Raw genomic sequence first — 14,254 nt, 5'->3', positions numbered from 1 at the left:
TCAGTAGGAAATGCTTTCAGTGTTTTACTTTGATTCCATCATGAAGGTATTCAGATATGTCACACATTTGCCATAAATTCTGAATGTTAGCACTCTAGTTGCTCATTAGATCACTGTAGTAAAACTACTCCACCATGGAAGTCTGCTCCTGGTATTAAAAGTGCATGTTTCAGTCTGCATGTCAGAATTTTTTAATGAAATAGAAGAGGATTTGAGAAGTCACTCAAAATGTGCCCTCATTTTCTTTCTTCAGTATTAATCATAATTTCTATGGCAAAATGAACCTCCTCATTGTGTTCCTTTTTAAATTAAATGTTTTAAGTGTTACCAGTTTATTCCAATCAAGATGGCTTCAGGTGTGCCATACTTTTGTCATAATGAAGACAGTAAGCGCTCTAGTTGTTTTTAAGAACATTCTGGGACATTCTGTCATTGGGCTATACTTGGGCTACATCTGGGTGATATTTGGGCTACATTTGGGCTCTTTTGTCTCTGGTGGCCATCTTGGGAGACTTATTTGTTATGAAGTTTCGTAATTTCCTCATTTACTGCAGTCTCCTCATAAGGAAATACTTTCAGTTTTTTACTTTGATTCCATCAAGAAGGCATTCAGATGTGTCACACATTTGCCATAAATTCAGAATGTTAGCACTCTTTTTGCTCATTAGATCACTGTAGTAAAGCTACTGCTCACCAGGGAAAACTGCTGCTGGTATTGAAAGTGCATGTTTCAGTCTGCATGTCAGAATTTTTTAATGAAATAGAAGAGGATTTGAGAAGTCACTCAAAATGTGCCCTAATTTTTCTTTCTGCAGCACTAATCATACTTTTTATGGAAAAATGAACCCCCTCATTTTGTTCCTTTTTAAATTAAATGTTTTAAGAGTTACCACTTTAATCCAAGCAAGATGGCTTCAGGTGTGCCATACGTTTATCATAAGTAGGACTGTTAGCGCTCTAGTAGTTCTTTGGAACACTCTGGGAAGCTGCAGTAGAACACAAAGGAATCAACTGACAGTCTCTGCCCTTGTTGGATGTACATGTTTTACTGAGAATATCAGACTTCATTCTCACATGACTGAGAAAGATAATGTGAATTTACAGAAAATAAGCTCTCAGTTTAGCCTATAGATCACCTTCCAAACCTCTGTGGTAAAAGCATGAGAAAATATTTTTCTCTCAATCATGATATCCCAGCAGAAGGCTTTTTCACATGGTGAAATCACCTTAGAACATACCACAATTCCTAAAATGAGTATGGTACCATCAACAAATGATTTATAATGTAACTAAAGTCTTAAAACCTTCTATTAACTGCAATGCTTTTTAATGAGGTGCTATCATGTATATTTGTCCCAAGATGGCTGCCAACACTTCTTGGATGAAGTGCTGACAGCCAATCAGATCTCAGGATGAGATGTGTGGTTAGGCTCCGCCCACATATATATGCTTTTAAATGCTATTTACTCAGGAAATACTGAACAGATTTACACCAGACCTGCAAAAGGCACTTCCTTGACCTTATGGCTACCTCTCTGCCAAATTTCTAGTAATTCTGTTCAGCCGTTCGGGCTGTAGCTCGTTCTAAAGGTCCTATGGAAAAATGCATGGGAAAAACGCGTTTTGGGACCCCCCTTTTATCTCAGCCCCCGCTTGACGAATCCCCCCGAGACTTTCAGGGTAGGAGCGGAGCGTAGCGCCCCACCTATTTTGAGAAATTCGCGAGGATTCATCGACCGGCGCCAAAGTTATTCAAAATAGAATGTTGCGGATTTCCTATGGAAAAGGGGTCCTAACTATAACTACCTACTGGCGACCGCCAGTAGGTAATATATATATATATATATATTTTTGTCATGTGAACAAGGCAGGAAACGCGTTGCAGCTTAATTAATAAACAAGGAAGAGATTGTTAATCTTGCCTTGCCCCGGGTGTCCGTTTCTGATCAAGGAAACTGGAGTTGGAATATATATATATATATATATCTCTATCTATCCTGCTGGCAATAGCCAGTAGGTAGTTAGAGTTAGACCCTACTTTCCATAGGAAAAGCGTTTTTTTAATTTGCTAATAACTTAGGCGCCGTTTGACGAATCTTCCCGAAATTTTTCAAACTAATTGTTTACTCACGTCCGCTCCAGACTTTAAAGTTTCGGGGTGATTCGTCAAGGGGGGCCCTGGAAAAAAGGGGGTCCAAAAACGTATTTTCTCCATGTTACTTTCCATGAGAAACTTTAGACACCGCTACAGCCTGAACCGCTGAACGGAATTACACCACATTTGACAGAGAGATAGCTCTTGGCCCAGAAAGCACGATTTTTTTAAATGGTGTGATACCGTTCTGTAGTTTTTGAGATATTTAGATATCGATATTTGAGAATTGTGAGATCTGATTGGCTGAGTCCTCGAGCATGAGCTTGCCTCTGATTGGCTGCCAACACTTCAAACCAGGAAGTGTTGGCAGCCATCTTCTACTTCACACCATGGAAGAAGGAAAAAGGTGAGAGAAACATACAAAAACAAGAAAAAGGGGCAGGGTAAAAACACCCTGACCCAACCCCCAGGGCTGCTTTTTAAAAAAATTTATTTATTTTTACAATTTTTGCCGGGTCGTTCTGGGTGTGCAAACACCGTCAAAAATGGGAAGAAAAAAAAAAAGCAGTCTCCCGCACTTCGTTTTTTAAAGCCCCCGGGTGGGCCAGGTCCCAGGGGCAATCTTGCATTTTGTAGCAGGGGCCCCCGCAGCCCCGGGGACCGCCACTTCCCTGGGGCTTAATATTTTATGGCCGGGGGCACGCGGCCCCACGCAGCCCCGGGGACCGCCACCTACCTGGGGCTTTATGTGAATAGGGTGGGGGGCCTTGCAGGTCCCCCAAGCCCCGGGTACCGCCACCTCGCCAGGGCTTCATTAATATACCATCGGGGGGCCTCACGGGCCCCCCAAGCGACCGCCACCTCCCTGGGGCTAAAATAAAGTGTGGGGGTAGCCCCCCCACACTGCCCCGGGGACCTCCACCTCCCGGGGGCTATGGAATTGAAGAGAGGTGGACCGTGCGGCCCACCTCCAGGAGCCCTAGATGGCCATGGGGACTCTCCTGCAATGTCCCGGGGTGCCCAACCCCCAGGACATTGCTGTTTGCTATGGCAGGGCGGGAGCACGGCTCCCGCCCTGTCATAGCAAACTTCTGCTTTGCTTCACTGAAGAGCGAGCAGGAAAACCTGCTCTCGCTTCAATGAAGCAAAGCAGGATTGCTTTTGAGCAAGGGGAGCGCGGGGAATTGGGGCTCCCCCCCTACCCCCCCCCCACGGTCCCCAGCGGTGAGGCCAGGCCCCTGGGGATGAGGTCTCTGGGGCCAGAAGTGGCCTTGGAAGGGGGCCACGTGGACCCCTCCCCAATAATATATAAATATATATATGGGCAGATGACAATAGTATTTGGGTGGACCAAGTTGTCTGTTGGCGTCGTTACATTGACGACCTCTTCATTATTTGGAAGGGGTCAAAACAATCAGCAGAAGAATACATTACTGCTCTCAATGTAAACAGATTGAATTTACGATTTACTCACGAAATCAGTGATAAGGAAATACACTTCTTAGACATAAGGGTCTTTGTTAAGGCTGGAATGATCCAGACATCACTGTATAGGAAGACCACAGCAGGCAACTCCATTTTGCATGGCGAGAGCAGCCATCCGAGAAACTTGATAGGTAGCATACCGTATGGCGAGCTGCTACCTATCAAGAGGAATTGCTCAATGGATGAAGATTTTGACCAAGCAGCTAATGATAGCGTTAGACGCTTTAAAGCTAGAGGGTATTCACAAAAGGTATTGAATGAGGCACAACTAAAAGTAAAAGAAGTGACGAGACTAACCCTGTTAGAAGACAGTCCCAAAAAGAAAGATGAGGCAGGAAGCTTAAGATTAATTACTACCTATACCTCATCAGCAATGAGGATAAGACAAATACTACGAAGGCACTGGAGGATTCTCAGAATGGACACTACTATAGGTAGTTCTCTGACTGACTATCCTCAGATTACTTTTAGGAAATCAAGATCCCTAAAAGATCTATTGGTACAGAGTCATTTGAAAAAACCATCTGTCTCCTCCTTGGGATCGAGGGACCTTCAAGGTTCGTTTCCCTGCGGGAAATGTAAGGCGTGCCAAGCAAGTAGGAAGACTATCATGTACACCATTCCGGGATGTGAAATCCCAAAAAAGATCACTAAATTTATAACTTGCACCACACCTTTTGTGGTATATTGCCTAGAATGCCCCTGCAACTACCGCTATATCGGGAGTACGGTCAATGCGGTTAAGATGCGCATCCTAGAACACCAAAGGGCAATTGCAAATAGGGATGTCAACTACCCGGTTGCACGACACTTTGCCTCTCACCACAACAGTGATAGAACTCTCCTCAGTTTCTTCAGTTTGGACTGTATACCTAAAGACATCAGAGGTGGGGAAAGGGAGAAAGCTCTGAGACGCCTGGAATCCAGGTATATTATAGAACTCCAAACAAAAACACCTGAGGGACTGAATTCAGGGGAGGAATTAATTACCCACTTATGAGAAACTACTTTTCCACTGTGGTCCAAAACTTGAGCTGAACAGAAATTTAAGGAACAACTGTAAAAAATTGTATAAGTTTGATTCATGAAGTAATGAGATGTCTCGTTTAAAGTGCACTAATGAAATTGTGAACATATAATTTTAGAGTATGCCCATACAGGGCTTTATTTTCACTTAATATGACGGAATGAGATGCCTCATTGAGAAATAAGTTATTAATTGTGTAACATGCAATTGAAAGTTAAGAAATCTAATGAATTATAAGTTTAATTTGATTACAAAGAATGTATATTACGAATGAATTGTGATTTTGCATGTTCAAAGATGGCGACCAAGTTAGAGAGTACTGGTCCCTCTTTCATGTTTACAGAATGAGTTAAAATCAATTTCCGTTTTGAACGCGAGCCGACACTGACGAAAGCTACGGCTGAAACGCGTCTGTTTGCACTAATAAATCCGTACTGGGATTGAATCTAACCGGAGTGCTGGTCCTTTGTTCTGGTTGTGGAACTTTTGGAGCGTAATATATATATATATATATATATATATATATATATATATATATATATATATATATATATATATATATATATATATTTTTTTTCAAACGGAAAGGCCGGCCCTGGGGGATGCGGTACCCTGGGCCATAATTGGCCTCAGGAGGGGGTCCACACGCCCCCTTCCCGTTTTTTTTTAATTTTTTTTTTAATTTTGATAAAAAGGGGTCAGGCCCTGGGAGATGGGGTCCCCAGGGCCCCAAAAATGATAAGAGGGGGGGGGGGGGGTTGCACACAGCCCCCCTTCTAAAAAGAAAAAAAATAATAATATATATATAAAAAAGCCAGCATCTCGCCGAAGGTCCTGCCCCCCTCCCTGCACCACTCTGCAAACACGCCCCCGGCGCTTTGTAAGTTGGGGAATTGATTCCCCTTGAATACTGAGGGTCCCTGTAGGCGCATTAGCGCGCCAGGTACCTCCAAAAAGCGCCACAGAGCTGGATTGCAGAGAGGTGGTTCCAGGCCACGCCCCTTTTTACACCACTCTGCAAATCTGCAAATCTGCCTCTTGGTACACTGCTGGTGGGGTGATGAGGTCCTCTTGTGTCCTGAGGACCTCAGGACACAAGTGGACTTCATTCTCCGAGCAGCAATGCGCCGGGAGCCGCGTTTGCAGAGTGGTGTAAAAAGGGGCATGGTAAGATAGCACATCAGCCTCCACATTCACACCACATGTGGATGAAGTCGCCTCTCTCCCCACAACCTGTAAGACACAGGTCTGACCTAATGAGGCCATAGGCCTTAAGTTGGATGTGCATGTAGTATATACAGTGGAGCACTTTAAGATGCACCAGGCGGAAGCCTCCTTGATAGCAACTGTTCTGGGTGCCTAGGTCACTTGCTCCTGTTCTGAATTGTACAAAGGCACCCAGGTCTCACCAGAATAGTTATGTCATATCCTCCTTAATCAAGGCATAGTGGTTGGGAGAACTGGCGTGGCTGGGAGATTTTAACGTTGTACAGGTGCCCTGAATGGATAGACTTCCAAATGATAGCTACTTGAGCGAGGGGATGTCCGATGAGGGTGGTCAAATTACTATCTGAGAATAACCTCCATGAGGTTTGGAGAAATGCCCACTCTGATCAATATGATTTTTTTTCTCCAAGGTTCACAGATTATACTGTAACATGGAGAACTGTGATAGCCTTTAGACTAAATTCATCGCCAGTGGAGGGCTTTGAAATTAACATTTGTCACCAAAAACGTTACATCTATCTTTTTTATTTTGAGTCTGCATTTAATCAATGACATGGCAGTATCCATCTCGAGCTCAGACATGTCAAAGTGCATCATCTAGCACTTCGCTGGACAGCGATTGAGATGAAGGGATTGATTAGTGAGGTTACATGTAGGAATGGCAAAACAAGGCATAGGCAACTATTAATATATTTCTAATATTTTCTAAAACTTAATAGTTTTGGAAGTCCGTATTAAACCGAATTAGACTGAGAATCTGGAAAACTAACTGCTTGGTTCCCTGAAAGGAAAGTGTTCTTTAATGATGTTTCGTGCATGTCAGCATAGAGTCCTTTCACAAAGTTATGGTTTCAAGCAGTTATAAAGAGGGCTAAGAAACGTATTCTCTGCAAGTGGATGTGCAACAGCTATGCAGGCATGATTTTTGTAATGCACTCTCGATTTTGACTACACTTGAAAGGGGTAAGTGTTATTAGAAATCGATTTGATTTCCTTATTCTACTTTGCATTTAGAATGTTAAGTAATTGTTGGAGTCATTCTTTAGAAATTGTGGTTGAAAAGGAGTGCATAATGTTTAATTGCAATTTGGATTTTTTTGGGAGATTTATTTTTTATTTTTACTTTTGCAGGTTTCAGTTAGGCCTGGGCGGTAAATTCCGTTCCACTTGCGGAATTTGGGTAATTTTCCGTTAAGTGGAATTGCCCAAAAATTCAGTGATCCGCGGCTTTGCGGAATTGTTTGCTTGTTCGCAGTTTCAAAATGCGTGTTCGCGAGATATTTCCCCCCCGAGCACGCAAACGGCGTTCGCGAAGAGGAAAAAAGCATCGCAAACGGGCGTAACAAGCAATTTCGCGTGTTCGCGTAACTCTACGTGCTCGCAGAGATTTCTTTACCGTCTTGCAGAGCTTTGTATAGCGCGGCTACGCAAATTCCACCCACCCCTAGTTTCAGTACAACAAACATTGCGCATGTTTTTCCTGTGCAGGCAAATAAATGAATCACAAAGTTCTGTATCTTGTACTTCTCCCCAACCACTTCCATCTCTGCGGCTCTCCTTCATCAATCTTACCCACGCAGCATAGTGGCAGTTCAGAGTATTGTCTATCGTCAGCAAACGGTGCACACACAACATCTAGGGTGTTCAATTCTAACTGCAAATTGTAAATGTACATTTTACTGCCTCTGACCCCATTTCATGTTTAGTGTGTCTCTGGGCGCAATTTGGATTATTGTCTTGTATTGTAAAATTGTAATATATGTGATAGAGTACCTCTTGCTTTCCATTACAAGGATATTGCTAGCCACTAAAGAGTTAAATGGCCTAGTAGAGAAATTAGGCCATTGCCGAGTTTCTTTATAAAGTCATGGACCTCTGAGGTGACTTGCAATATCATTATAATGTAAGGCAGGGGGTACTTTATTCCTTATAATATGTAGTCACACCATTACGCTTCCCACAAATTGCTTAAATCATTGGTGTGTTGCTCTTTCATGTGTAAGATATAGGATTATTGCAGACCTGGTTAGTTAAATTAGAACCTGTACTGCAACATTAAACGCACCAAAGCGCAGTTAGTTCTTTATTGCAAAAAGATAGTATAATAAAATCATATTAAAAAAAAAAATGCTTTAGCTCAGAATGTGTAGAAACACATAGAGAGATGTAATTCCTCTAATTACTTAACATGTGCAAAAAATAAACATTTGCCATAAATATCTCATTTCTAATGATCACTGTTCATGTAGAAAAACAGAGCAAAAAAAAAGTCAGGTTTTGTTTTCAAAGTTTAAACTGCAGCTTAAATGATGCTCCTTGTCTTTTCTATCGTCTTGACTGCTGAATCTGACAGTAGGCATTAAGACGGCAAAACTAAACTGTAATAAGCTATTTCAATTGAACAGCTATGTCATTTCTTTATTACTCTCGAGAAGTCACAAGTTGCTTGTAATAAGGAGATTGTTTTTCGTACAGAAATTTCAGTCTCCCGTGTATTCGAAACATAATGTAACAAAGCAGCAGGGGTCTGTGCAGTGTGCAACTGATTCACTACCTAAGCAGGGTGTGTGTGTTGGACACTTTACTAGAACCGGTACCCGTGTGTTTCTTCTGCTCCTTGAGTATTGATAATTACCTCCAAGTCTTCAGAGCTTCCAGATTTATATCTTCACACCCAGGCCACTGTCTTGGTTTAAGCCGGCACCACACCTCCCTCACTTCGTGCCACCCATTGCAGGACCCGATGATGTACGATGCCATGTCTGAATTTAAAATAGCAGGATTATTCAACATACTGGTAACCTTTACTACATTTGTTAATTAATAAAATACATCTATTCAATTTCTAAAGTAAAAATAATTTTTCAAGAACCGACTGACTGGTGCAGATCGCATAAACTTTAAATCGTAATTGCTCAGCAGTCTTCTGTCTGTATTTGAATCAACTCTGACCAAATCACAAATATAATTATAACTATGCAACCTCCCTATAACTATATAATAATGATGACTAATAAATTATCACGTTTGTAAGAGATTACACCTCTTAAGAAGGCCTTGCCTTGTAATGTAACATTAGGCTTGTTTTGTGAATGAATCACAAATGTCTGACAGTTAAAAGTTGATTGCAGTATATGAGTTCATTTGACTTCCTGTTTTATAATTAGACGTGTCCCCTCACGCATGTGGCTAGTTTAAGGATGCAATAGTTAACTAAATATATTTCCTAAAAATATTCGGGTTTGCAAGTACACCTTGAAGTACCTTCTGTCCCATTAAATACATACTGATCATCAGCAGACTGTGTGCCTTGATGCTTTCTCAGTCGCTCTTGCAGTGTTGCATCAGTGAAATGCAATTTATTGATTTCCCCCTTCAAATAACTAGTAAAATCAATAAAAGTACTCTTGGTCCACAATTCAGCAATTTTCACAAATAGCCAACTCACTTGATGTGCAATGGCCAAAATATAATGGCACCCACAGTCATATTATACTAAAAGTATATATTGTATTCCTCTTTGACATGTGGCTTTCTTATAGCCTAACTTCCCTTGTAGCAATTTAAGGTCACCAGTGTACTCTTTTGCTGCTGTATGACTTTTGGAGAAAGGCAGAGTGATTACCATGGACAAATCGTCAGATCTAAAACTCGAATCTTAAAGATACAAGATTCCTAATGGTAGGTTGGGATTGTCAGTGCAGAGACATGCAGACCCTAGCACACACAAAAAAACTCGCAACTCTCATTTCTCCTTGGGAATTGTATTCTTTTTTATAATATAGATATATTTAGTTTTCCATAAACAAAATTCGGGATAGGTTGCAAGCATGACATAGCAATAGTTACAATGTACATCGGACATATACTTATCAAATATGGTGTACATTGTTACAGGTAAAGCCCTACTATCACACTTGCCACCTCTACCACATTTGTCTGAGACAGAACCAAGAAATCAGATAGTCGGTCACTAGGGGAGTTCCTTTGGCATTCTATTCGTATGTGATACTTCTTTTGGCTACCAGGAATGCGAGGCCAACCAGAGTCTTGGTGCCTGCGTTCCTCTTCCAAACATTCACTGTCCGCTGGAGTGGGGCCTTGGGATCTAGCTGCACCGAGGGGATAACCACCTACGTCCGTTCCATTTGTATTTGCTGCCAATAGTCTGTCATCTTAGAACATGACCATATCCTATGCACTAAGGTTGTCCGCTCGTGTGAGCATTTAGGGCATTTTGGTGAGGGTGCCTTCTCCACCCGCCACAGTCTAGTCGGGTAATAATAAATTCTGTGAAAGTACTTGAAATATAGTAAATGCAAGCACACTGAAACAGCCAGACAGAGTCAACCCATTTCTGCTTCCACTCACTCCTCATCTGTAAGGGGCCAAAGTTGTCTTCCATCTCTCTCTCAACTTGGCAAGGGATACTGGTGACCGATTTACTAACATTTGACGCAGTGCAATGCAGCAAATTCACTTGCGACGCTGCGTAAATTGAGAGGACAGGAGCGCGCCATATCTACTAAGATGTAGTGCATTCCTGCTCTCTCTCTGCACTGGTGCACTAGTGGCTGCCAATTGCCAATCCAGGCACCTTTGCCCAATGTTGCAGACGGGATTGTTTTTGTGCAGGAAGGATTTCCGAAGAATGAAGCTCACATAGAAAGATTATAAAAAAAAGGAGAAATAAGCATATTTATCCTCGTTAAGCCTGCCCTGGGAAAGCATAGCATTTTGACACATTCCCAGGTTTGCTATTATCAGTAAATCTGGGAATGCTACAAAAACCAGGGGTGGATGCGTAGGAACACCCATGCTCCACCCATGGAGTGCCTTCCCAAGGCAGATTAACGCAAAGCAGCAACTTTCGCTGCCATGCGTTACTCCAGATTTACTAAGCCACGCATAGCCAAACAAGGAGGCTCTGCGTGGCATAGTAAGTCTCACTTAAGGGCTTGTGTTACCCTTGGTAAATCTGGGCCTTGGTGTGTTTAACAGCTGAGATCTATACATTTGAGAAATACCTTTCCAACCCAAAGGCTCTTTGGTAACCTTGGTTTCAATGGGGCTGAGTTCCAGTACTGCCTCAAGTCTGTCTCTGTAAGGTTCCAATGTATTACAGAGCTGAAAGTATCTTAAAAACAATTGTGGTACTATGTTCAAAGGTTTCCGCTAGCTGCTCAGAAGCCTTTGTGTGTTTGCTGTCATATATCATCCAATGTAGAGATGCATATGAGATTCCAAGTTCGGAACTCTTCAGAGATGTCACTTATGAAAGTAGTTTTGCATCCATAATGTGGTCTCATTGTTTAATTGCCCCACCCATTGTGTTTGTTTGAGGGCATGTGTTCCAGCATAGCAACAGGGCTCTGGAAATAGGTGGGAGAGACCTTGGAATAGGGGCGCCATATAATGGTGCATATAGGTCATGCAGTTCTTATAAGTCTAGCCGCTCTTCAAAGTTTGATCTGTCTGAGAACAGCCGTCATTGAGTGGGACTATTTGTGAGGCACAATAGTACATTTGTACATCTGAGATCCTACCACCCCTCAAAGGTGGATTGGACACATTTCTCCAAGGACACTCTGGATATACCACCCTCCCATACAAATCGAATGAGCATAGTTTTAAGGGGTTGAAAGAAATGGGATGCAAGCTGATATTGGTAACTTTGAGTTGGGTAGAGAAGGCAAGGTTGCATAACCACTTGTTTAGGGAAATCCAGCCCATTATCAAGAGTTGGTGCTGCCCAGTTTGTGAGATCACATTTAGTGCTTTAAAGCACTGGAACATATTAAGATCCCAGAAGCATTGTTGGCTACTTTGTGCCTAGATATTGGATATGGTCAACATCAACCTATAACTTTGTGCCCCCTAAGAAGTAGGTTTATTTGCTTCCCCGGCTGGCAAGATGTGATACATTCACTAACACACCCAAAAAGGATTCTTGATCGGATCTCTGAGGTATTGGCCATTACGCTATATTCTCATAGGAGTACAATCGTTGGCTGTACCATTACACACCGTCCCTGAGGAAGATTCCCAAGGGATCCAAGGTCCCCATTCTTTAAAGCTCAAGGGCCTTTTTCCTGAATGAAACAACATTTATTGTTTGAACAGGATGCCTACTATTGAGGCTGCCTCACCCTGACTACTGGCTGTTTTCTCGTTTCCCAGTCCTAAAGAAGACCTGTGGTAATGTTTGATATAGAATCGTATAAACGTGCCAGATTTTTTGATCGCCAACATCTTCTGAAAAACACGCATCTGAAGGAAGACGCCAAACTTGTATTTGTGACACGACATTCTCTTATGAATGAACAGATTCGACAAATCATTTGCTCTAATTGGCATTTATTAAATATCAATATATCTAAACCTGAACAAATACCGAAACCACTCTTTGCTCACCGTAAAAATCTTAAGGATTTGGTAGTTAGATCACGCATGCCGCAACAAAAAGAACCAATACAGTGTAGTATTGTTGGCATGAATCCAGTAGAAGGTAACTTTGAGTGTGGCACATGTAAAGCTTGTCCACTAGCAATAGAGACAAAGAAACTACATTTTAACGGACAAACTATAACACCTAGAAATCTCAACAACTGCAAAACCAAGAACATTGTCTATCTGCTCCTATATCCGTGTGACAAAGGTTATGTGGGTGAAACCTCACGTACACTTAACACACGATTGACTGAACACAAATCAGCCATAAAACTAGAAAATTGACTGCACCTTTGGTTTCTCATTTCTTAGAAAATAACCATACCTCAGACGACATACGTTGGTTCATTCTGGAAAAGATTGTAACTAAAGATGGACAGTGCTCCGATAAAATAAGAAAAAAACGTGGGGTCTTTTGGATCTTCTCTTTAGACACAGCCATCAAGGGTCTTAACCTTGAGATCCCGTGGGAACAGACTTTTTTATAATATTAAAAGTTATTGCTTTGCAACTTTTACCCCTTTTGCATTGGTACTAAATTTCATTTCCTATGGAGGTGCAACTAGTTCTATTTTGTATAGCCTACACTGAGATATCCTAGTCAATGCTAATACTAATATCTGTCATTGAATTTTTGCCTTCCTTAAAAACATTTACTTTTCTTGATCATGTACTGTGTAAACTTGTTTTAAAAAACGTTGGGTTAGTCCCAACCACTTGTGTGTATACCATCCATCCACAACATCTTTGTGATGAACATTGGTGGAAGCAACTTATATATTTAATGGCATTTATTACATATATATTCATTCTTTATGCTTTCATACAGTAGCTCTAATTTAATATATCTATTCTTGTCACTTATTTTGTTTATATTCAGTCTGATCTAATGATTATGCTATAAACTTAGTGAAATACGGCTCTTATTTCACTTCGTTCATGTAGCTCAAATAGGTAAAGCCTATATTACTCTTGACGTTACTTATGAATCACTAGTTCGAATCCTTATTAACTTAAAACACTTTTTTGACTTGGATAACTTCTAAATTGTCCGCTTTGTTTATTCCTACTATTATATTGCACTTGCTTGTTTAGGATGACACTCAATATCGTATTGATATACGTGTGTGTATATACAAACATTTGTTTGCGAAAACCCAGCACGCATAGTGTGTTTTCTATTTCAATGATTACTTGCTGCCTGTCTTTAACATGGCATACAGGATGGTTAGCCCATTGGCTCACGGCATTAATTAGAATTTGCGCGGGAAACCTACCTTCTATTTAAGATATGGTGCAGAACACAAGGGTTTGCATCTATCTATGCGAAGATTTGTGAATCTCTACCCGCAAGACACCCTTTTTGCATCTCTTCTCATCTCTCACCAAGGTATGGATACACACATAGGTTAGATATTATCTACCTCGAGTTAGGGAGGCCCTTTTAGAGGTTGGTGACCTTTGTAAAATAATTTCTATACCCCTCTTTCTTTCTTTAAATATTAACATATGCATCTACTTACCTTACAACAATACGAAGTAACTACTTGCCGATATTGGTTTTAGTAAGTATTATTTTGTCCTATTAGGCAGTATCTGGGTTATGAATGCATATATCTTTTGGTAGGTTCGTCCATCAAAAATTACTATTAATTCTGAATTAATTATGGATTCTTTTGTTGTATTTTGCATAATTAATCTTCTCTTGTGCCATTCCTTTGATCTTGAGCTCTAATACAAGAGGTACAATAAAATAGATACAATTATATACTCTCTCTACTAAGTTCCTAGAGCCTAGATAATACATCGTACTTGTGTTGTTTGATTCTCTTCTCTCTCTCATATACAACAATTAATTAATGTTATTTATCCGCAGATAATATTTCACTCTTCTTGCGGTATATCGAATTTGAGTCAGCATTTATATATTTGGGTTTGACAGATCCCCAGTCATCTCTTCAGTGAGTTCA

General features: G+C 41.1%; 1 protein-coding gene across 4 annotated transcripts in view; it reads left to right on the top strand.

The window, feature by feature from the left end:
* MFAP3L (microfibril associated protein 3 like) overlaps positions 1 to 14,254 on the top strand; it is a 465,114-nt gene that overhangs the window by 266,879 nt on the left and 183,981 nt on the right. The window contains exon 1 of one of the 4 annotated variants that reach the window (XM_085641825.1): positions 14,166 to 14,245. The exons of the other annotated variants lie outside the window; for them this stretch is intronic. The gene's annotated coding sequence lies outside the window, so the exon portion shown is untranslated. Of the gene's footprint in view, positions 1 to 14,165; positions 14,246 to 14,254 lie in introns of those variants that run through there. 4 annotated transcript variants of the gene reach the window in all.

This window comes from Triturus cristatus, chromosome 2_2 (genome assembly GCF_964204655.1).
Source record: "Triturus cristatus chromosome 2_2, aTriCri1.1, whole genome shotgun sequence".
Taxonomy (NCBI): Eukaryota; Metazoa; Chordata; class Amphibia; order Caudata; family Salamandridae; genus Triturus; species Triturus cristatus.
This window is presented reverse-complemented; position numbering and strand designations above follow the sequence as displayed.